General features: G+C 40.5%; 1 protein-coding gene across 1 annotated transcript in view; it reads left to right on the top strand.

The window, feature by feature from the left end:
- The first annotated feature begins 15,802 nt into the window (after positions 1–15,802).
- Positions 15,803–26,051, top strand: part of myt1lb (myelin transcription factor 1-like, b) — a 128,168-nt gene continuing 117,919 nt past the window's right edge. The window contains exon 1 of the mRNA XM_042500860.1: positions 15,803–15,837. The gene's annotated coding sequence lies outside the window, so the exon portion shown is untranslated. The remainder of the gene's footprint in view (positions 15,838–26,051) is intronic.

The following is a 26,051-nucleotide window of genomic DNA, read 5'->3' as shown; positions in this document are numbered from 1 at the left end:
CAGGAACTTGGGCACTGTGGCAGTTCCCAGAATTACGTCACACAAGTATGCTCTTGACTCCCTGCAAGTACTGTATGTGTGCATATTGGGGTGGAACCACAATTTTGTTTGACAACGTTTTGACATCTTGCTACAGCTACTGATAGTTAAAAAATATATCAAACTGAGTGGCATCCCAAGATACAAATTAAAAAAGAATCTGAGTGCTTTTCATTCAAACATTGAATCATTTTAAGTCTAAGTAACATTGAAGGTAATACCAATAGAGACCATAAAATGTGCATTTGACAAAAGTTCAGACTCAAGTACCAGACATTGTGTCGCCCTCTTATAACCTGCTGGTTTTATGATCAGAACAGTGCAGACGAACTCCTTCAACGTCCTCTACAGTCAGTAGATCTAAACATCTTTCAGCCTTTACAGGAAGCAGATTTCCACTTCCTTTATCCTTCAAAGAGCAAAGGACTTTTTTTTTTTTTTTACAGAAGTTCCAAAATCCATCACATACAGTTCAGACCACAGCGTGACAGCAGTACAAAAGGTAGAAGTTGAACTATACTTCACTGATACTTCATATATTCTTAGAGTTGAAGTTTTTATGTACTTATATAAAGAATCATCTTCGAGAGATCCAGTTACAGCAATCCTGGAGCAACAGGAGATGGAATGGATCATTGACTTGTCTGTGTTTGTGGAAGTTGGTTTGAGCAGTAAAGAGAAAACAACGTAACAATCCAGTGCAGTCCAGCTGATGGAGGGACCGTATGGTATTTCTGCTTTGAGCATGTGTTTGCTGAAGCGAGGGGAAAGCTTGAGTACTCAACCGTATATGATTGAGAAACCGGTCAGTAAAGAGAAAGATGATGTCGGAAACACTCCCCAAGGTCAGTTTATGGAGAAATCCCACCAACCCGCTGCTACACACCGCTCAGTCTTCCTGCATCTTTTCAACAATTCCTCTTTTTTTCCTAATTCTGAGCAATGAAAGTTCAATTCCCCACCCTGGCCCATAGTCAGGCGATAATCACTGTTTTCATCAGGACCAGTGTGGCTAGGGCTTGAGATTAAATAATGGATCAAATAAATCAGCTCTGTAATTAGACAAACTGTGGTGCAAAAAGGATTGGAGCTCCAATGCTCTCTGCAACAAACGGTCTCATTTTCTGTGTGCCCCTGAATCGCCTGAATTTCACAGATTCAACTATTACTCTTGGAGGAGGACTTGTGCTGCCTAATGGCACACAAACTTTTGTCCACTGCTTTAAAGCCATAACAACAGCACATTAGATTGCATAAATATATAAGCTGCAGCTGTATAAAGTACAATAAGTGTTGTATGCTTCTGAAACAATGCTTTTCAATTAAAGGTGGTGCACAAAGTACTTTGTACAAAAAAAGCTTTTATGAGTGGTGCATAGAGCAGTGGAACAGGACCTGATCTTTATTGTAGGACAAAAGCTGATCTAGCTGCCTTTTCTTATCTAGCGTGTGCAGCCAATGATAAATGATAAATTCATGTTTCAGTAATTTACCACAGAAGCTGCAGAACCCTAACAACAAAAAATGTCATGTCATCCTAATATCCTAGAACTCAACAGCAACCCAACATTGGTAACATGTTTTGCTGATCATATGGACAATAATCAGGTAACTTTTACTGCGAGACAAATTATTTATCTTTGTAAAAAGGGATTTTTTTTATAAGTCACAGCTAATGTCTTACTTGAATCCCCTGAAAACTTGGATTGATTTATCTGCAACATTCAATATTCGAGACTGAATAAGCAACAATGAACAACCTTAGGTGTTATCTATAATATGCTTTATCAGACCTGCGTGGGTGTGAGTTTGACCAGATTTTGATTGACAGTGGCCCCGACAACATCTGCAAACAACCCCACAACTGTCATCAGATTTAAGTTTCCACTGGTTCACACTGGCATCTGTCCTGTGAGACAAGCAGAACTGCTCTGACTCACTAAATTGCGGTCGAACATTTTGTGTTTATGTAAGATGCTGATTAAGAAAGTAAGTGTTGAGCGCCTTTATTGGATAGGAAATAATATAATGATTCATAGATCAGTTGTACGCTTTTGAAAAATACAACTTTTGGGTTGCAAGGTTGTGGAAAATCTCTGTGGTTTGGGTTTATGGCACTTTTCCTCCTTGTTGCTGCAGAGCAACTTAATCAAAATCAGTTTACCAAAGACTTTTTTCAATGGTGAAGCAATTGCTCACCTTAGCAAAAAGGTGAATAAACTATATCTCCAATTAACTATAAATCTTTGAACTGAACTTAGCGAATCAATGTGAATTGTCTGTGATAATTTCCACGCCAAATTGTTGGGTTTCTTTCTAATAAGCCATGTCTGCCACGTTAAGTGTTAACAGAGTTTAAAGGTGGGAATAAAAGGTATACAGCATTAACAACATGTTGTTATCCTTAGTCACCACTTTGAGTAGACTTTCGCATTAAAATATTTCACTCCAACTGTCCTCCTGCATCTGCTGTTGACATTTTGGGATGCTGCAACCAACGCTGTGATGACAACAAAAGTACATTGTTAGGTTTAGGCGAAAGAAGCACATGGTTAGGTATACTGGGCTCCCAGGTGAAAGTCCACAGTTTGTTGGACCCATCCACCACCAATACTGCCTGCCTGCTATATAGGAACCTTGCTGCTCCTTTTCTCTCGTTTTGACTGGCAGTATTTCAACTTGATACCATCCGGCAGCAACTCATTACACCGCAAAAAGTTACGTCCGGCTGTGTTACAACTGTCACTGCTATACTATCAATCACACTGCTGTAAAAAGTGGCTTTTGGCGTCCATATCTTACACAGAAATCAGGACCTAAGTGGCTGTATTCAGAAAGAAAACGGGCTGGCATTATCTGAGTCTAAAAGAGATATCTGTGATGGTTCAGGTATCTGATAAGTATGCCTCCTTGGTGCCTCCCTCTGGAGGTTTTCAGGGCAGGTCCAAGTGGAAGGAGATCTGGTGTAGAACTAAAGCACACTAGAAGGATTATGTGGGACTGGATCACCTTAGGATGCTCTATGGAGGTGCCGAAAGACATTGCCAGGGAGGACTGAATTACCTTCTGTAGCCTGCTGCCGCAGCATCCCAACCCTGGATTAGCAGTGGAAAATGGATGAATGGATTACAACCATCCATCAAACCTGCAGTAGTAAATGTTAATAAACTGTTAAAGGTATACAATGCAGGATTTTCCTACAAGAAAATGTACAGACTTGAATAAAAGTAATCTCTCCAAATCATCTGTCATCACCCATTCTCAGTGTGCGGCGGTGTTTTTATTTACAGAGACCGTGCCCTCTCCTTGTATTTTTTGTATTGTCTTTCTGTTTTGCTGTGATCAGGATGTTCCTGGGCACAGCATGCTGGTGAAGTTGCGACTTTATAAGAAAGTAGCGACCAGGTCCCAGACCTTAAGCAGCACGCATCAAGAGAAAATCTAAGAGAACAGCACCAAAACAAAAAAAAAAAACCCTAAATGTAGCAAAGCAAAATGCCACACAGATAAGGTTCATTCCAAAACAAGAGTGAGTCTGAGGTTGGCTTTTACTTTGCTGGACATACTGTATTCAAACAGTAAACGACAAATCCTGCATAGTATATCTTTGAGCAGCAAATTTTGGCCTAAATTGTCTGCAGCTGTTTTCCGGAAGGTTAGTGGTCAAATAGTTTGTTGGAGTGTTTGACCTAATGAATTTCAGAGCATAACAAAGCATACGCCATTTTGGAGGAGTATATAAAATATGTAATGTGATTTTTCCAAAATCCTGGCAACTCAAAAGTGAAAAGTCATGAGCCATTAAGTACAACATAAAGTACTTTATAAACCATCAATAAAGCCATTTGCTCTATCTGATAAACCACCACAAAGGCCAACTTAATAGATAGTGGTACAAGACAAAACAACCATTCATTCTGACAGACTGAAAGTCACTCTATGAAAGTGAATGAGCGTCCTTTTCCATGACAAACAGTGTAACCTTAGTAGACCTCCCACAGTGCCCTACAGAGTCAACCAAACTTTTTGAGAGACTTCACCCCCCTTGCCCTATCCCATCATGGGAGGTTTTGATTCACAGGACTGACAACCTTATTATGCGGCGCACTTATTATTGATATTACGCCGCAGAGGCGCGGTTGCCATGGTCACCGAGCGAGAGACATTTAATTTTCTCTCCTCCATCATCATTATCTATGGGGCCATCTGTTGTGGAAAATGAATTCAGCCTCATTTGCATGACTGATAAGCACATTCTTTATCTGTCCCACAGAAGGTCATATGCCATGGATTTGGGGACTAAAGAGAGGGAGAGAAAGAGAGTGAGGGGGTGAAATGATGCGTGGTCTTACCTCTGTGAATGAAGTAAATGGGGTGTATGTGTTTGAGTGTCTATCGGAGCTCGGATGTGTGCATGTGTCTGCATAATGCATGGACATGTAATGTTTATGTATGCCCTCTTGTTTATACCCATGCCATGGCTTTGTTCTCGTGTGGATGCTTTTGAATTTACATAAGCATGTGCCTGTGTGTGTTTGTGTGTGTGTGTGTGTGTGTGTGTGTGTGTGTGTGTGTGTGTGTGTGTGTGTGTACACCCACCATCATGACTATGTACAGTAAATTTGTGTGTGAGTACATATATCTCCACTTTGATGTGATGAATGTAGGTCTGTGTGTTGGAACTACTGCTATTCAAGGTGTTAGACATCAGAGAAACATTATTTTTTTACAAAGTAATTACAATACTGTCACATTATGTGACACCTTGATAAGATGACCATAAGCAGCTAATAGCAGCAGAGTTCTGTTCTACACCAACAAAAATGGGCTTTTTTTTAAAAAGATTTTTTTGGGCTGTTTTGGCTTTTAATGGATAGGACAGAGAGTAAGTGTGAAAGGGGGAGAGAGAGGGGACAACATGCAGCAAAGGGCCAACGCCAGAAACGAACGCATGACTGCTGCAGTGAGGACCAAGCCTCTTTATATGGGGCACCTGCTCTATCCACTGAGCCACCAGTGCCCCAGAATGGCTATTCTTTAATGTCAGGTCTGGACAAATCCTGTTTGTAGTGATAAAAGCAGGTCTTTTTTTGCATGACCGAGGTCATGACATTTTTAGCTAATTTACTGCCCACAAAAATGACTTTTTTTTTTTAACAAGAAGTCAGAGCAATTCCCAGCTGTGTTTGTAGCCACAAAGGTGACACAAGTGGGTATTTCTTATTATTTAAGAGGTTGGGAAATTCATGTACTGTCAGTGACAAAAACAGGGTTTTTTTTAAATGTTTGGGTTTTTTTTGTTTTGTTTTCTTTTTTTGTCATAAATTTTATTTTTTTTTTTACAATTTTCAATACAACAAACTTAGAACATGTAAATACAAGAGAGGAGCAGCAAACAAACAAACAAACAAAAAATAAAATTAAATCAAAAATAAAAGAAAATAGACAGACTGCCAGCACTAAGACAAACCAAGGAAAATAAAATGTACATGTACACACGTCAAATCGTTGATGCAATAACTCAGAGCAACAATTCATAAAACTGGGAGTCAGAAATGTCCAAGAGACAGGTACTAAAGGGGATAAAGGCACGCCCCCTGCAAGCTAGGGTAGCAAAGTTCCATGGTGAGAATACAGAAAAAACAGTACAGTACAACTGAGCAGGATAGTCAATTCATAGATTGTGATCTCTCCCTCCTGATATGTTCTATGAAAGGACCCCAAATCTTATTAAACTTGGCATGAGAGTCTGACAGAGTGTACCGATCTGCTCGAGATGAAGACAAGAAACCATGTCATTAAGCCACTTTTCGAAGCAGGGGGGAAATATTGACTCCCACTCTCTTAGAATAACCCATTTTGCAATGACCATGACAAAAATGAGGGCTTGTTGCAAAGGGAAGGGGAGAGCCAAAGAGTCGTTGGAACAGCCCAATAACACCAAAACACTATCAGGAAGCAATTGCCTGTTATACATGATGCTGTACAGGTAAAAGATGTAAGCCCAAAAACTTTTGAGCTTAGGACAGGACCAGAAAAGATGCCCAAGAGTCCCGTCAGCCGACTTGTGTGTAAACCTAACCACATGTTAACCACAGCATTGTCACAACAACATAAAACTGAAGCTTGGAATATTAAGAAATGTAAAGCATCAACACATTCTCTATAAATTATATATACAAATGTAACATATCCATGTTTTAAAGAAACATAAAAAAGCCAATTTCTATTCTGGCGACTGGATTTTGGAAAAATATCTGACTCTTTAGCTGCTAAATGCTTCACTGTGTTCACCATGTTGTCACTGACTTTTTTGCCTGTTGTTTGGTGCTGAGCAGTACAGTGGTCAGGTCTTTCTGGTGGAGAAACAGTAAAACCTTCATTTATTTTGTAGGCCTAAAAGAAGTAAAATTTGTCCCATAAAAAATCTTGCTAGAAAGTCATGCTTTAACATGTAAAATATTACATTTAACAACCTTTCTGAAAGCAACATATGCCTCTATGTGAATCCATTACCTGTGAAATGTTGTTTACTGTCTGACAGTCTCCTCATTCCTTGGTCAGTTGTGCATATTTTTGCACAAACTAACACTTAAAAAAAACTGCTATTTCATTTTAATCAACATTTTTCATGTATTTTTCATTATTATTTCATTATTTCATTATATTTTTTGTAATTTTCCTCTATTCTAAGGCTAAACGCTTTTTAAAACTTTATTTTCTCTTGTATTTTCTCACTACTGTGTTTATGTGATGCACCAGTATACCAAAGCAAATTCCTTGATAGCCTACTTGGCAAAAAAAATAAAAAAAACAACAGATTCTGATTCAGATTCTATACGTGCCTGTAAATTAATTCAGCCTATGTGGAAAAAAGTGTGGCATATAATTAACTGTATGTTTTTTTTATTTAAGAAAAAAAAACAAAAACAAAAAAAAACAATTTGCATGTCAAAAATCCAAAGACCACATGCAAATATATGTGTTTCTTATGTGAATCTGGAATCCACACATGATTAAAATGTAAAATACATATCACATATGATAAATATGATATGTTAAACAGATAAATTTCACAAATGTCCTTTTTTTAAGGTAAATTTGAATATCAAGTTGAAAAATACTGGAATCATCCATAAACTATCTCTGTGAAATATGTTGCTTGTAATATATACGTATGTGTGTAAAGAAAACTTCTAATTTGCTAATAAAGCTAAGAATTCAAAGAGAAATCAAGGATATGACCTCAGTGTTTGCAGTCATCATTACTCCTCTGTTCTTTTTTCTTCAATGAAACAGCTGCCCGCTGTTTGCTGCTGAAAACAGGGCACGGATCAGTCATTATGAAGGCCACTTTTCACATTACAAATAGTTTAGATTAGATATTGGCTGAGGTTATAAATGCAGTTATGGTGGTTAAAGTTGTCATAGGTTTTGGGCTGTACAGTCACTGAGAGTCCTCATAAGTATAGTAATACAAACTTATGTGTGTTAGGTTGTATCCCCTGAAACCACCATTCTGCACATGGGTGTTGCTTTGTGTGTATGTGTGAGTGTGTTTGTGTGCATGCATGTGTGCAGGTAAAGTGGCTCCCCAAGGGTTTGTATGTGCTCTGGTCTTTCATGTCTGGCACATTTGTCATCCCATTCCAAAGACAGAAGTCTCTCTCTCTCTCTCTCTCACACACACACACACACACACACACACACACACACACACACAGAAAGACACCATACTGTACATAAGTAGGATGAAGCTTGTTATTCCTCCGCTCTCTTACTCCCAATACGACAGCAATGCAACCTCTCCTCCCTTATACATCTCTTTCTGCTCCCTTAAGGTATCACTCTTTCTCTTCTTCTTCCTCTCCTTCCCCCTCACCCCACCCGTCTCCCTCGGTCCCACTGAACAACAAGCCTTCACCTTCTCCCACGCTATCGTCTCGAGTCCCAAAACACACTGATTCTCTTTTTCCTCCTCCTTTGGCTCCCTGGCTCTAGCTTGCTTGCTCTCTGCAGCATCAACACCTCTAACCTCAACAACATCCCTCTTCCATGCTCCCTCCATCCCTCCTGCTGCTATGGAGTTTATTTCTTCCACTCTTTCTCTCTGCCTCTATCTATCTATTCACTCGCTCACCAAGACAGGAAGTTGTGCTGTTGTTTTAAATTGCAAATGCATTCTCATGTGTGTGCCGTATAGGTGTGCACAGCTCCCATATCTGCTGGAGTGTATCCCTAAAAACATCTTGCATGAGAGCATTTCTTTATGTACGACTTGTGCGGAGGAAGACATGATTTGAAGTTGGCCTGCAAATAGTTCAAGTGCTTTAATTTCAGCTGAAGAGTTTAATTCAAGAAGGTTTTTACATTAAGTAGATTCCTCCGTAATGATATCCACATTTGAGCAGATTACCTGAAGTTCAAAATATGAGATGTTTTAACTTGAGGAATGATTTGCAACTTTAAAAGCACAATTGTTAACCTAAAAGTGATACCTTCAATTACTCTACCTCTCTCAGTAATTTTTTCAAATTTCTTTTTTCTGTTGGCCTAAAAGTTTAAAGTTAATTCTTGAACAGAGGGCCCACTTACATAACTTTTGTCTGTATCACACAATCTTCATCTTCAAATTAAGTTTGCTCAGTTGTGAAAAGCTCCAGAAAAAGTAAGTAAGTGACCTGCAGCAGCTAAGATTGTTTGTCATTTTGCTGTTTCCAAGGTCAAGAATTTACCATCAAGCTCATACCATATGTTGTTTGTTTGCTGGATATAAGTTGTATCTAATTTATTCTAGCAATTTAAAGAGGAATTTGTGTGTACAAAAATGAAGCTGCATTTTATGGAAGGGATTTAGTTTCCTAAGTATAAGCTACCATAAGTACGCTATTAAGGCCCAGACACACCAAACAGACATCATGGTGTCAAGGAAGATCAGCTGTTGCATCATCTCAAGTCAGCCATATTTCGGCCAAAAAGTTGCACTTGAACACGTCGCAAAGTCTGCAGCCGACAGTGTTCTGCACCTACATGAGAGGAAACAACTTTTCATACCAGCAGACCGTGGTAGTCTGTAACTGTCCTTAAAAAGGCTTAACCTGAGAGCAACAGAATGGATTCACGATGCTAGTGAACCTTAGCAAATTAACAACCTGATGTTGAAAGTCACCGAACAACAATATGAACAAATACAAAGCATTTGTGCTTAATTGCTCAATGTCTTAAAAAATAATAATCTTATAATAATAACTTTGTTTTGATCCCACGTCCTCTTCACTGTAGTCGTTTGTTTACTTTCCTCATTGCCAATTCTCTTTTCCAGCGCATTCATTCATTCACCGATTACCTGCACCACCAATTCAACATGCTGAATGGCAAGAAAAAAAACAAAACGTCAAGCGCCGAATAGTACCAACAGTGTGGGACACATGCAAAACTAGGGCGACAGGCACTTGCCGATGGCCCGCCAATGTTGGCTTAGTGTGTCAGAGCCCAGAATACCTTTAACAAAACGTCACATAAAGACCCTGTGGCAGTGTTTCACATTATAAGGCACTACACTACACAGACTATAATTTTCAGTAAATATATATTGGTTATCCAGATGTCTCATGAAAAAGACATGTATGTGTATTTGTATGTGTCTGTGTGTATGTGAGAGAAAGAGAGAGAGAGAGAGTCAAGCAATTACCCTAGCTCTTTTTCTGGCTACACACTAACACTCCTTCACTGCTGGATCATGTATGAAAGATAAATCCAACAAAATAAATATTTATTTTGGGGGTACACATTTTCCAATAAGGGTTCTGCAAAGGTTTTTGGAATACACTGTAGTCTAAGTAATGCCATAGCAATTGCTGGTTCAATGATTAGATGAAAACAACTCACTGTCTGCTCCATCCAACACGCATACTGTACTACTTTGTATGAGTAATGGTCAGCAGTGGGCTGTCTTGGCTTTAGCTTTACTCAAACAGCCTCTAGGTGTAGTCACTATCTAATTGCACTACAGTATTGTTAGTGCATATTGGATTATTGGGTTTCTATTTTCTTGCCAATTCCAGGTTGACAGCTGACTGTCCAGTGATTAGACTAATTTCGGTAATAATTTTGGCAGTGAATCTATCTGTTTGATTTGGTGGCCCAGTTTTTTAGCATGCACAGAAAACACATTCAAAAACAGCACTGGCATATTGAGTGTTTTATTTTTATGAAACTTGGGGTGAAAAAAATGATGTAAAGCGGGATGTTGTTATACCTGTTTGAAAGAACCATGCTGACAAGGTTTATATGACTTTTGAAAAATGTAAGGAATTCAATTTATATATATTATTTTTTGCTATAAACACATGATAGAAGTGCCTCTTCTTTCTGTTTTTTAGTTTTTTCAATTTTTCCCCCATTAATCTTCATCTCTATTTCTCCCCCTCTCAAGACCACCCTTAGGTACTTAACTGAGGTGCCCTCTATTTCTCTTTGACTGTCTGTTGGTCTCTTTGAGCATAAGTGTAGTTTTACAGGGTATGTAGGGGTGGACTGTAAACATGGCAAGAGCTGCTCTAATACAGTCGCACACTATAGCAAGAGAAGAAGAACCACTACTACACGAATCGTCATAATAAGTTGTCTGAGACATGCATGCATCTTTTAGCATCTTTTAGCATTTCCTGACAGCTTAAAAAACATTTCAAAGTTCGTCTCTTCTCCGGGTTGATAGCTCTGTGTCTCTGCATCACCCTCGCTTATAGACCTTTGCTCTGTTTGAGCCTGTCCCCCTCCATATCCCACTGAACAGCTGAGGAATGTGTCTGAGACAATAAGCCACATAATGGTGAGATTTATGCCTGAGGATAAATCAGAATTGTTTTCAGTTTGTTTTTTGGGTTTTCCACCCCTGAAGGAGCACACAGCCACTTCCGTAAACTTTGTCTCATCCAGAGAGTCCCAAACAAGGTTATGTGTCTGTCAAACTATCTGACAAGAATATGACTATATCAGCAGAGCAATAACATGATGCACAGCAAACCATAGGGCAGGTCATTTTTTCTTGTAATATTATGGCTTCATTCTCAAATTAATACATATGTGGGATTTGTTCTAAATGTGCAGAAAGTTTTGGACATGAGCAGAAATTTTGCTGAAACACATGAGCTATTAGTCCAAGTATTTATAATTAATTACAATGAATTATTTGACGTGAAAAGGTGCAACCTACACATTTAAAGAGACAAAAGACACAGAAAGGAGGGGAAGAGCAAATCATGCCTACATGTGTGTTGATTCAGTGCTGGGATAACATTAAATGGAAAAAGTTGATCTGCAAATATTTGTATGACTTAATGAAGGTAAACAAAGTGAACATCTGTGCGTAACGAGCGTGCGTAACGGCACTGCGCCCTGGCGGCATTTTCTCAGAGGCTACGGATTTATCAACATGTCCTGCTGCCTTAAGATGTTGCAGGGATTTCATCAACCGAAGAAGCTTTCCTATACCCTTTATAAACCAGCTGTGGACAGCAGATATGAATATCCGACATTGATTCATAAACCAGTGCCGACTGAATTACGGACTTCCTGCTTTAACCAAATTAAACAGACTTTTTTGTGTGCCGATTTTGGTTGGAGAGTGCTTAATTTAAATAATTATTTTTTCTGAAGCATCGATCCGTTGTTGCAGCGTCAGCAGCGAGTAATCCTATGGATCAAAACACAGGTATCTGTTAAACATACCTACTGTGACATTAGGCTATGTGACAAAAACAAAAGGAACTTATGAGTAAGCCTAGCCTGTGCAAATAAGTCATTTTGTGTATGACGTTAAAGCAAGAAAAAGACAAGTCTGGGCCCAGCTATAAATAATTAGCCTAATTAATAAAAATAATTAATTTAATATTAATGGCGCTTAGAGTACACATACTAAAGACTTAAGATCAATTGTCACCACTGATGAACCCCACAAATAATATTGTTTTAAACCGCACATTAGCGCCGAGACATCACAATGTTGCGTAGTTTCCCCTTTACCTGCGCGCGCGCTCCCGCGAGGAGCACGCACCTCTCAGCGAGGAAGCACAACCGGACACAACACCTGCAGCAAATTACCACGACATGCTGTCAAACGCCAGCAGGATTCCTTCTCCTCCCAACCAAGCGTGTAAACCTGTCACTGGTGAGTGAGCTTTACCTCGAAAAAAACTACCATTATCCCAAAAGAAAAGTTTTACTGCGCAGTGACGTCAGCCTTTGTGTTGCTTTTGTTGTTTTGGTGAGTTGAGGAAGGTAACAGAAACATCGAATAACTCTATTTTGTTAGACTAAATAAGGTGTGGTTCATATTACACCACCTTACTAGGCCCCTTTCCTTATATTTCTGCCTTTTTGTGCTAAAATCACTGTAATTTATAACCACGTCAGGGTCACGATGACTTCATGATAAAGTGAAGTAAGCTAGTTTTTGCTAACAGCTTTTAAGCTAGTATTTGCTTTAAATCGTCAGTGTCATAATGAAGCTCGGCAAAATAGTAGATTGTTTTAAACATGATAATATTAATAGGCTACTATTATACTTACGATTATACTTTTTTGCATTGACACAACAGCATTATGCATTTAAATGGGCCTTTCTCAATGCAACATTATTGCCACTTGTATAAATGAAACGAAGTTAGGCATATTTCTGTAATCAGTCAGCTCCTGTGTGTCTGGCAAAATGTCCACTGTGTGAAAATTAAAAGGTAGGAACAAGCTCACATTTATATAAATAACTGTGGGCTGTAAGTAAAAGCTGAACAAGAGTATATTTTGTTTGTAAAAAAAAAAACAAAACTACTTTTGTATTCAAAACACTGCAATTAGAAACATACATTTACAATTATTTTTTCATTATACTTCTTAATGTGATTAATTTGACACAGGTGTGATTGTTTTTTAATATGGAAACACTTTTGTTACAAACCCCTGTACTGAAATTAATAAAACAGTAAGCCATTTCAGCAAACACATGGGGCATGTAAAAACTAAAATTTAAAAAAAGTAAAATAGATTTTTCTGCAGCCATTCCAACCACAGACTGATTTACACCGTAAATGTTTCTCAGCAGAGGAAACCCACTGCTTAACCCTTTGAAACCTGGATCAACATCACTTTTCTTGTGTTCAGAAATGTATTTAAATCGTGGAAATGGTGCTTCTTTTTGAAAACATGGGGAAATGTCAATGAGCAAATTGCATGAAATTAGTAGGTTTGGAGAATTATTTGAATTTTTAGTTTTTTGTCTATGGAAAATGTAAAAAAAACCAACCAACTATATAATTATCTTAATTACATATCTACTCTGAATTGTTATTAAGCACTTTTTCAGGTGATTTCCTTGTTTTGTTTGCTTTAGTTTTTTCTGTGTTTTTTTTTCTTTTCTAATTTGCAAGTCATTTTCTTGTACTTTTTTTTTTGTTTGTTTTTTTACAATTTTCTTTGCTAATTTTTGGGTCCCTTCCTCTTAATCATCTCATTGTGTCTTCCCCATGTTTTCTTTTAAAAAAGAAATCAAGTCAATTTGCTCAGCTTTCGAAGGGTTAAAGAAGCCTATTCACATCCAGGTTTTAGCACTGCTCTGCTGTGGTAGGACCTCTGCCTCTGTGCCGATTCATGAGTGAGTATCATAATACAAAAACCGCTTGAACATCGATTTCCAGCTAGTTTTCCTAATGTGTGATGATTCCTCACATTACCGGCATTTTCCTTATTCATGCACATTTCTCCCCTTTGTTTATTTGTTTAAGAATGTGGGGTAAATTAATTGTGCTTGATTGGCATTAACATAGCCAAATAAGAATTTGAAATTGCTAATATTGAACGCCTCGAGGGCATCTGTGTCCCAACCCACCAGAGTACTTATCATGCCTTCCTCTACTGCCTGGCAGCATTGTTGGAGAGAGCACTGCTTGTTGGTTCTGTAAAACACTGCTGTATGGCATTTGATTTGTTTACCGTTATAGGGAAGATCAAAACAATGTGCCTCGTATACACGTATACTGAGTCCATGTCTTTGAATGTTATTGGGAATATTAATGTGTAAATATGAATTTATTTAAATGTGTTATTTCTAGTCTCTGTCACTAATATTTTGTTCTGCCTATAGGGTTGCTGCTGCATTTTTCAGCCGAGTCTCCCCCACTGGTGGAAAAATGAATGAATTAGCACCTCTTGTCCGGTAAGAAATGAACCTAATTTATAATCTAATTATGATGATGTCTCAGGGATCAAATTAGCATTCTCTGTGTTTGCATATCTGGGTAAATATGGAAATCATCACGTTGTTATTCCCATTTTCATTCACACAAGAGTGCGCATGAATGTCACCCTCTTTATGGCGCCAGCGTGATTATATTGTAAATATTGTCTCCTGTTTGGGAGCTGTGCATTACCGGTGCTCATCACTGAACACATGGCTACAACTAGCCTGTTTCAATACTCATTCATCTTCTGCACTCTTAATTCTGGTGCTCAGCCAGCCTGGAAGCCTTGGATGGGGGGAAAAGTGTTAATTAACAGCAAGCCAGCGCTCAGCCAGAGACTTCCTTTAAGTTTGCATCCTGTATCTCTCTCAGCTTTCTGAATGATCCCAGGCCAAATAATGTGCACTGAACCACAAGTGGAGCTCATTTTGCCTTTTTAAAGGCACAAATTTGTGTCTCTCCCATTTGAAATAAATGCACTGCACATGTTCCACATGGCTCACCCATCCCTCCTCTATTCTCCCTCTCTTCCCTCCCTCCCTCCCTTCATCTCTACCCGGGGCCCGTGGGAAGAACTGACTCTGGGAGCAGACAGTCTGCAGCCCTGAATAAATGTATAAGAGGGAGAAGGGGAAGGGAGGGCACATCAGCAGGCAGAGAGAGAGCAAGCGGGAGAGAGAGAGAACATATTGAGTGTTGGAGGACATACATGCACAGTGTACAGAGAGAGTGAGATACACAGATAGAGGGAGAAAGAGACAGAGAGAGAGGAGGAAACCAATTCAGCTTATAGGACTGAGAAAGGAGAGAGAGCATTTTAGCTTCCTTCAAACCGTCTCTCCCTCTATCTGTGTATCTCACTCTCTCTGTACACTGTGCATGTATGTCCTCCAACACTCAATATGTTCTCTCTCTCTCCCGCTTGCTCTCTCTCTGCCTGCTGATGTGCCCTCCCTTCATCTCTACCCGGGGCCCGTGGGAAGAACTGACTCTGGGAGCAGACAGTCTGCAGCCCTGAATAAATGTATAAGAGGGAGAAGGGGAAGGGAGGGCACATCAGCAGGCAGAGAGAGAGCAAGCGGGAGAGAGAGAGAACATATTGAGTGTTGGAGGACATACATGCACAGTGTACAGAGAGAGTGAGATACACAGATAGAGGGAGAAAGAGACAGAGAGAGAGGAGGAAACCAATTCAGCTTATAGGACTGAGAAAGGAGAGAGAGCATTTTAGCTTCCTTCAAACCGTCTCTCCCTCGCCTCCCAGCACAAACACATGCTCATACACACTCCCACCCTCTCTCCCTGACACTCACACACACTCACACGCAAAACACACACACACACACACACACATATACAGACACACACAACACACACACACACAGGCACGATTGCTTTAGGGTATACCAGTCGGCTTTGGCAGTCCTCTCCTTTGTTGTTTTTGCTTTTGGTTAGTCTCAGCGGCAGCGCGGCGTGTGCCTGTATCGCTGGGGTGGGTGCATGTGTATATGTGTGTGTGGAGTCTGCGAGGCGGTGTGTGAAGGATGCCACTAGCAGTACCCAGGTAAGTCAGTTCCTTCCTCCTTTCCCTTTTCTTCCTTCCCCTCTCTGCCTTTCTTCTCCTCTGTCTTTGTGCTTTTTCTTTCTCTCCGCTTCTCCTCTCTGATCTGCACTCTCTCCATCTCGCCTGGGATGCTCGCCTCTCTCCACCTACCGTGCACACCCGCTACGTACAGCTCTGCACTCTCTCCCTCTCTCTATTTCTCTGTGCTCTCCCAGTGTGCTTTCTCTCTCCTTCAGTGTCTTTCTCGGTCTGCGTTACAACGTCTCCTCCCGACTGTGCTCTCGCCATCCCTGCTTCCCTTGCCCGTTTCCTCTGCTCTCTCTCTCTCTCTCTCTCTCTCTCTCTCTCTCTCTCTCGCTCTCCCTCTCTCTCTCTCTCTCTCTCTCTCTCTCTCTCTCTCTCTCTCTCTCTCTCTCTCTCTCCAGGCTGCGCCTCATTGGTGTGTCCTGATTCCCTTTTTCCATTAGGCTCCAGGCCCATTGGTCGCCTGCCTTCCAACCATTATCTCTACTCCTCCACCCCTCTGTCATCCTTTCTCCCTCTCGCTCTCCCTCCTTCCCTCATTCCCAGTCATCTCTCAAGTCGTAAAAATGATTTGCATGCAGGAGGAGAGCAGAACTTTGCAGTGAGCACAGTAAGTGAATTGGGGAGAGAGTAAGGGAGAGAAGTGAAAGAAAGGCTGAAAAAGGAGAGGAAGCGCATTCTGGAAAGCAGGCGGAAAAGTTTAAAGAGAAGACTGCAGTTGGTAGGTAACTTGTTCTTGTTTAGGGCGTCTGGTGTCTTTGCTGTGATGCACTGATTGAAGATATACTGTACATCTACAAGATCATTTCTGACTGGAATGACCAAAAATGATTTCCTTCTTTTAACTGAGGATGATCAGAACATTGTGATTCTTCATTCTGCACAGTTTTCTTGTAGTGTTTGTTGCTCTGGTGTTACTAAATGTTGTTAAGCAATGTGATCTTATGGTGCTGCAGTGAATTAAGTGAGAAAAGTAACAGCTGGCTTGACGTTGGTTAGTTTATTGTTCTCGTCGCGTTGCTCTGGGATGACTAATATTATGCTTATGCTCCGCAGCTTTTGACTCACTAGAATTTCTTTACATACTGAAAAATAATAGTAGCAATTTCTCTTGAATTTTATTTTCCACAGAAGCGTGTAGAAGTCGCTGTCTGATGTGAGCACCTATTTAAAAGTTTGCTCTGTAAGTTGTGTGCTCCTGCTGTAGATAATGCTGTTCTTCAAACTTCAGCTGGAGGAGAGGATAGTTTTCCGAAGGTGTTTGTTTTTACATGCACTTGTTTAGCTGTTGAATATTGTATGATATAATTATTATCATAAATTTATTATCATCATATGCCTACTTTTTTTCCTGTATTTGGCAGTTTTTGTGGTGCTTTTACCCTTTGCTAAAATCATTCTCTTCTGTGTGTGCGATGTATTTGCTGTTAATGTGAGATCTAGAAGGTAGCGAGGACACTGTTTGTCATCCAGGGGAAGGGAGGCACTGTGACAGCCAGAAATACAATTAAAAGTAGTGGAAATAGACACTGAGCAGAGACTTGAGGAGAGAATTTGAAGTTGGAAAAGCGCACGAAGTTCCCAACTTCAAAAACAGTTAACTCTTTGGTTGAGTTGCATGCATATAAACAATCAAGCAAACACAAACACACATGTGCTAGTCCCTTTGGACTATTTTTCATCTTATACACAGTATTTTTTTTTCTGATTTGCCTGTAAGAGAAGACAATGCAGATGTTTGTGTGTGCTCCCGTGGGTGGCATGTACTGTATACACACACACACAGCAGTGAAAGCAGATGCACTGCAACATGTTTCATTCTGTCAAGACAAACAAATGTCTGATACAAAGTGAGCTACTTGTGTCTTCTCTCCCTCGCCCAAAGTGTGTCAAAATGAATGTTTCTCATGTCAACAAATGATGGAGACAACATTTGGTGACATCTGGGGATACTGTGAGGGGTCTTAGCAGCGCATTCTCAATATTACGGAGATTTTGTTATGACAAGAAGTCAATGTAGACACAGTAAATGTCTTATCACAATATCCATTTTGGTATCGGTTTAGATAGTCATTTATTTTAAATTGTTAATAGAGAGAAGCCAGTGAACACTGCAGCCGTTCCTTCCTGTCACGATTTCCACCTTACAGTTGATGCTTTCACGACAGTTTCTGTTAGAAATGCACGCTCTTGTGTTTGATATTGTGTCCTTCAGTGGCCTGTACCTCTCCGAGGGGTTGTGTCACTTTATTGAGGCAGTCAGGACAAGCGGCTTGGCATGAGGTGAAGTCATGTTCTCTGGGATGTTCCTTTAGCTGGGAGAGGAAGGAAATGTCTTGCTTGTTAGGGGGAGACTCATGTTGGTGTGCCGAGAATGTGTGTGCGTGTGTGTGCCACCATGGTGCCTGATGTGCTTTGCTGAGCGAGCCGAGGACAGGGAGACAGCTGAATGTGATTAAATTATAGAGGGAAAGCACGCTACCCGGGTCTCGCTGCGACCAACATTGCGGGAACCCCCTCCTCCTGCCTCCCATCTTTTCTCTCTGTCTCTCTCTGGTATGATACAGGTGCCCAGCCCCTCATAATCACAACAGTCTAGTCAGAGCTGGAGGGGAGAGGAAATTGGGTGTTGATGGGATTGCTGAATATGGACTGTAAGGTCATGAGAAATGTACTGATGACTGACTTAGGTACTGTAATGTGTGACAGTTTGTCCCTGCCTATGCTCAGTGTGCGCCTCTATCACTCTTTATTGTTATAAAATGTAAATATAAACATAGAATTATAATGTGACAAAAGAACAGCAGATTTTTCAAAGACATGTACGGCTGCAGACTGAGTCTAATGGATGGCTGGGTGGGGGTCTTTACTCCAGCCCTCGCGTGGGAGATACTGTATGTCCCTTATTCCTCAGCAGCCTAATGAATGAGCAGCAGAAAGCCTCCTGGGGATCCCCTGCATGCAATCGGCTGCAGTGGGGTGGGGGGTAGGGGAGCAGAGCCATGCGCTAATATTAGCCTCCATGTTGAGTGGCTGGATCACACATCCACATGCTATGCTTAGCATGTCTGAGCCATAACATGACTCTGCATTCATGCTGCCTGTGTGATCCACCACAGAGGTCACTTTGCAAATGCCTTCACAGATTGAAATACTGTTTTCACAAAATGTATATTTACATATCACATATTTGAATACTTTGGCCATTGTAAATACATAAATATATTTAAATGCGTTTACTAATATTGCTTCATTTTAATTCAGATTCAGAAGGAAACAGGTGCAGCACAGGTCGAATCACAGTGTTTACAGTAACTTACGGATAGAAGCACCCTGCGTTACGTTCATAAAACCAAAACAGTACTGACCAAACAGCTGCCCCAATTCCCAAATAACCACCTAAAAAAGATCCACCTAAAAAAAAAAAATCAACATCAGTTTAAGTTGAATATGCTATATTTAGAATATTTTCAGCACTTTACTGTCAGACAGCCTTATTCAGTGGGGACCTGAAGCCGTTATCTGAAAGCCACCAGATTCCACCGACAAAAACAGTAATTCTACTTCGCAGGATACAAGAGTTGCTGGTCTGCCTTTTCTGCCTTGAGAAAATATTCCAAAAAGTTTTTATTGTTTGTTTTTTCGGAGTGGCTAAAACATGTTTTTCTACGTCCCTGTCGACCGCTTAGCTTCTGTGCTGTAGGACTTGGTTTATGAAACATTCTAGCAACGCAACATGGAACATAAAATCAGCACAGCAGAAATGTCAGAAAGGTCAGACCTCCATGATTAACTCTATATCTTTAAACATTACAGTTATGTCTAAAAATGAAAACAGAAATAAACTATTTTTCTGATTTTACTTGCTACTTCCACAGTTAAAATCAAATACCAGTTGTCTTTCTGGAAGTGATTGTCAATGTTAGTGTGACGTTACAGTGATTCTGTGTATACGACAAATGATGGTTAGGTTTTACAAAAAAAACCCCCAAAAAAACAAATTTAATTCAAACTAGGCCAATAAGCTTAATTAGTTTCGGTGGGAAGTCAGTAAGGGATTGCATCCTTTTCGCTGCTTTAGCAACTCTTTTCTGTTGGTTGGGGTTTCCGTATGAGGGGTGGGAGAAAACAGTGTGAATCTCGTTTGGCTTCCCTGGTAAACTCCTTGCTGGCATGTGAAAAGGAAGCAGCTGCTGACATAATGTGTATTAGAGGAGAACAAAATAAATGCGTTACCAACTAGGGAGAAAAGAATGTCAAAATAAAAACAGAATATGCAACATAACACACATTACCATGACAAAAACAAGGTATTGCAAAATTGTAAATCATGTTTTAGCAACAAGCTGGTGAAAATAATTTAACCTTGAATTATATTTCTAGAACCAGTGGCTACATTCTGAAAATAACATCTGCAGCCTCTGCTGTACTGGACACAGTTCCCAGTAGACAGGCTACCTTCAGCACCACACCAGGACGTATCTCCTCAACACAGTGTAGATCACACTCACTCCCTGCGGTGAAGGCTAAGATGGGCTTACAGGCTGGCCTTCTAACATCGCCTGCCCTTGACGCCAGACTGTGGTGCACCTACAGAAGTGCTGGCCTGCAGTATATTTGCCCACGCCATGCAGGCTGTCTGCTCTCCTTACGATGAATCATAGCACAACACAAATCGATTAAGCAGCAGCAGGGATTATTTTAAACATTTCCTCTCAAATGTTAATTTTATTCAAACAGACGTGTAGTTTTTCACCTCCTAACTTGTACAGAGGCCAAGAGGATCAGCCTGTGGTTGGGTCGTGAGTGTGTATCCTTGTGAACCTGTGTGAAGATACCATAGGGAATCAATGTGCTCTTCCAATCAGCCTCAATGACGTGGTCAGGCTAGGGCAGAGAGGGGATTGATCTATTTGAGCAGACACAATGTCAATACTGACGTCTACTCAGTGTAAGATGTAGCTGCTCCAGTGTCCTTCACACATGCATCCTCGGTACGCTTGCTGCTACAGGCTATTAATTATGGCACAGTCATCACTCAGACCAAAAGTCATGATTTTTAACAGCCACTGGGAAACTCAACTTTAGCAATATTACATTTTGAACAACTGTATTTATTAACTAAAATGCCTGTCTTGACAGGCACCACGGAAACTGTAGAAAATGCAGATACAGATATTCCAGCTGCAAAGACTCCTACTCCTTTAAAACCCGGAGGGACAGGGTTAAGATGTAGGTTTGGACATTCCAATTTAAGTTTCATATGTGGACAGATGTGCTGATATAACGACTTACGGAAATGGCAACTTTCATGTCACCGCTGAAATTTAAAGGTTCAGTTGGGATGTTTAGAACATAGCAGCACAGCTATTTGCTATGTAAAGATGTAGTGGAGTAACGCCGTCCAGAGCAGAAAATGAAGTCAAACTCCTTCTGCATGTCACAGGGTTTCCACAGATCCTTAAAAAGCCTTAAAAGGCATTGAATTTGTTTATATTAAAATAATGCCTTAATTGGTATTTAAATGTCTTAAATCAGTCTTTCAGAAGTCATGAAAATACCAGACATGGGCAGTAGAGTTTTATTATTTATTTTTACATTACATCATAATATCTAAAAATAAAAAAAATGGTCTTAAATTTATTTCCAGGTGGTATAAAGAAATTAGAGAAAGGGTATTTGCTAATATCACTATGTCTGCCCTAATACATTTTCAGTTAAATTTAATTGAGGGTTCTGCAATGACTATGAGACACTGTCAGTAAATGTCCTCATTGTCTCTTCTTTGAATATTTAGACACAGATGTGCCATGGGAATTTCAAAATAAAAGTGTATCTTAAAGATGACAATTTGTTTTGATGTTTGCATTTTGTATTGGTATATTGGATTGTTGATTCAATTCATGGATATATTGATCTAGACTGATATATCCTTGCAGTCGTACTTTGTACTGTGTTCATATGGCAGTTACCACTGATGTCGTGATGGTCTCATCGCAAAAGCCCAACCTCCAGTTCCCTTCTGTGTAACACAGCTCTGTCAGCACTGTTTCTGTTGTTTTCCCCTATTTATGGAGTTAGCACTGTTATCTGCTTCAGCTCAGCCATCTCCATGTTAAGAATTGTATCCAGAAAACTTGCTCTGAATTTTGCACAGAGCTCTTTTCAAAGTTTTTTTTTATGTTCTCGTTACAGGTAAAAGTAATACATGTATAGCCTACATAGATAATGTCAGTGTGAGAGCTGACCACCTCTGGTTGTTCTTCCCTCTCGTCAAATAGGTGCACAGAAAGATTTTTAGTGTGGGTATCCCTCCAGAGATAGCACGGGTGCCCCCCACCATACACACTCCTCCGTGCCTTTCCTCGGGGAAAACATGATCTATCTCCTGGCGGGCAGGCCAATTAAAAACCAATCAGCCTGCTCGAAGCGAGCTGGTAATGGGAAAGCCACGGCAATGGAGGAAGTGGGGCTGATTAATGGACATTTTCACCTTGTGGCATAACAGCCTCCCACAGGCATCCATCACCCCAGGGGACAGCGCTCACCTACACCTCAGGCCCCACACCTATCCACCACTGTCAGACATATTGTATAACTTGCAAATGTGAGAGCATATGATGATGATGATGAGCATAAAGTGGCAGACTGGGAGATAGGAGCTTTGTTTTAACCTGCCTGACCTGTCGGCCACTCGGATCATTTGTTGTAAGGTGGCGTCCTCCTGACAAAATCTGGGCTGTTTTGATTATCATCTTTTCACGGTTTGATATTAGAGGCCATGTCAGTTACTACTTCTGGAAGATTCCTAATAGTATTAATAGCTTAACCTCTGCCCTGGTATTCACAGGCTTTGTGGTTGATGTTTGCCGCCTATTTATTTGTTTTGTCAGGTAAAAGCTGGACTTTCCCACAGGGTGCAGACACATTCTTTTTAACAGTTGGGTCAAGACGCTCTTGCTAAGGAGGAGTGGAAACAGTGTGTCTGTGTCTTTCCCTCAGGTGCCATTGTAAGGCAGCGAGCATTCAAAAGAAAAGTATTAAACGGTGTGAGCGAGGTTCGTTCCATTTCAGGAGCTGCTGTGACCTACTTCACACAGCCAGGCAGCTAGCTGTAAATAAGGATTTTCATAACCTGGTTTGGCCTTTTCCCATTAGAGGCACAACTGTGCCTTGAAGAATATTACAAAGAGCACAGGAGCAGCTGTTTAGAGCGCTGCTACGATATCATCAAAGCGCTGACCTTGAGACTGCTTGTGTTGTTGTCATACGATTGCAATTAGTTTTAGTACGGCATTTAGCATGAACTAAAGGTTGTGTATGCAAACCATGATAGAAAGGGAAGGTACACAAGCAGGCAATTCAGTCTGTTATGCCCCCTGCTAAGCCTTTTGTAAGGTACCGTTTTCTCCATCCAGTCCCCTGATACCCTGCCCACACGCACCATCAAGGTAGAAGAAATATCAGAGATTATTATTCTACTTAGTTTAGGTCACATCCATCAATCTGTAGGTGAACGTTTCCACTATGAATTGACAGTGATGTGCGCAACCAGTGGATGTTTGCCTGCCATGTTACTATATGTATAAGAGGGTAGGCAAGTATTATATTCCCTGGCATGCATTTTTTTGATAACATTTTGATTTGAAATATTGATTTTCTAATTCAGAATTATATTTTGTCCACCACAAAAATCAAAAACTTTTGGATATATGGATCAAGCAAATCATCGCTTACCTTTATTTTCAAGTTCAGTCTGTTTGTTTTGCATGAACTTTTGTAAATGATATCAACTAACTTTCGCACCTGTTGACATTCTCTCCCTCTAAACAATGGCAAGATGATTCAGAAAACAAAATGTTTTAATCATAACAACACCCGCCTCCTCAGTAATGACGCTATCACTGTAGCATCACTACTGAAAGTCAAGAAAGTCCCCAGACACTTTGGGTCAGAGATTGACGTAGACTAAGACACAAAATCATTGTCTGCGTAAGTCTTTTCATCACTGTTTGGCTATTTAAGGGGAATGTAGGAGATAAGAGATGGAAAGAAAGAGCACAGAAAGAAGGGAAGTACAAAGGAGATTAAAAAAAGATAGAAGGAAAGAGGGGAGAAAAGACAAGAAAAGAAAAAAGAAGAGGACCCTGCCAGGCCAGTCTAGGGGAAAGTGGTGTGATATTGGAAAATGATTACCAAACAGGCATCCATTATTCAACAGGGCAATCAGGGAGGGCACAATCTCCTTATTTATGCTAGCTCTGTAAATCAGATTTGTCGGTTTTGATCACTCTAAAATCTCCCAGTCACACGCCGGCAATATTGGGGGAATATTACACTGTCTAATGGGTAATTGATGACGGCATGTGACACTGGCCGAGACGAATGGACGGCCTACAGGAGCAGGGAGGGGGGAGGCTGGAGGTGTGGGGAGAAGAGAGGACTATTGAGTGTAGCGTTCAATTCAGCGGGCATATCACAGGTCTCCTCATACAGCCGTCATTGTGGTTCTTTTTTTCCATAGATGCACTGATGTGCAGGACACGATGAATATAAATCCTGAACTGTATGCACCGCTGACTAAAGAGGGCATTGTATTAAGCACTATTTGTTTCAATCAGGACTCAAAGTAGATATTGTTGTGGACAATGATCTTGTTATTTTTTCTGTACAGTTTTTGTTATGGACTGAATGGCCATAATTGAGGCATGTTGGAAAAGAAGTAATTGAAAATACAAATAAACAGGACTGGTGTGAGAAGCTCAGGCAAGCATGAGTCTGAATGTGTGTGTATGCGGAAAAATGTGTGTGGTTGTATTATGCATGAGTGTGTCGGGCTCAGGCCTGCACTGTAGTGTTGGGAGGCAGGCAGACATGATGTGCTCTGAGTCGCAGCGTCTCTGTGAGGGTGGCCTGACCTCTGCCTTCAGCTCCGCTTCACAGGACAGCAGCAAATAAGAGGTGTCATCGCATGACAGCAGCATAGCCCCTCTTTAGGACTGACGGCTCATCGAACGCACACACAAAAAACACACATACGCGGCACCAACCGTGCCAATGCGGGCAGGGATATGTGTACACATGCATGCAAACATGCAAGTGGAGGCAACAGTTGGAACATAAACAGACATAGATGCATAAATATTGACACACACACACACACACACTTCCACACAAATTCCTAGGAAAACACAGTGCAGATCAATAACTTTGTTTCATGAACATACAGCTTTTGTTTGGGGAACAATGATTTGGATTCAGTTTTGACCACTTAGTGCTTATGGCTTGCCTTGACGAGCTCAGAAAATCAAACTCAGATGCAGAAAGGATTGTGTCAGACAGCAATCTGAGCACGCTCATTTTTGATTTGGTTCTTTTTTAAGGGGTGTCAGAATGATCCTTTGAATCGGAGAGGCCATTTAATTTGAGGTAATCTGTCTTTCTGTTGTGTGCGTTTGAGTCAAATCGATGACTTTTTTTTTTTGGAGTCCAGTATTTTGGAGCCCAGTTGTAGTGGGACATTTTGTCAAAGAAGTGCAGTCATCAGTAAATCCATCTCATACAGGCAAAAGAATGCAATCTCAGTGTGTCATCAGAGACAAGAAATTGTTTGGTGCTACTTTTAGAGAATCACAAGATGCAGAGAGAGATTTGAAGCCATTAAGGTTTAACATTAGGTATTCTGGTTTTCACAGAGATGCATATAAAGCTATCTGCAAGAATAAAGGAATGGAAGGTTGAAAATTTTAGTTTTAGTTAATTTTGCTTTTGATACCAAACAATTGACAAGTGAGCATAAAACTGCATTTCAAAGCAATTTTTTAGGTTGTGACATTTTTTTTATTTTATGGTGCAAATGTGATGCCTTTTACTCCATTTTCTGTTGGCTTTGCTGGCTGGAAACACAGTGCCCACTGTCCACTCGCAGTCTCCCAATGGTTAGCTAATGTTAGCAGTGACTGATCTACACGGGCACCACCCAGGTGGTGGGCGCCAGCCAGCAGCTTTTCACAGTTTTTTGCAATTACCACCGGTAACACCGTTGCAGGAACATGGTGGCCACCATGCAGTCTCCATAAAGCCCTGGTGAGTAAGAGGTTACATTTTTAGCCACAACACTCCTTTGGCATTGTAAATTATGAAAGCACCACTAGCTATGCTGACACTGCTAATGGTGCTAACAGAGCTAA

This window comes from Plectropomus leopardus, chromosome 14 (assembly GCF_008729295.1).
Source record: "Plectropomus leopardus isolate mb chromosome 14, YSFRI_Pleo_2.0, whole genome shotgun sequence".
In the NCBI taxonomy this organism is placed as follows: Eukaryota; Metazoa; Chordata; class Actinopteri; order Perciformes; family Serranidae; genus Plectropomus; species Plectropomus leopardus.
Note: the sequence above shows the minus strand (reverse complement) of the source record. Positions and strands in the feature narration are given on the sequence as shown.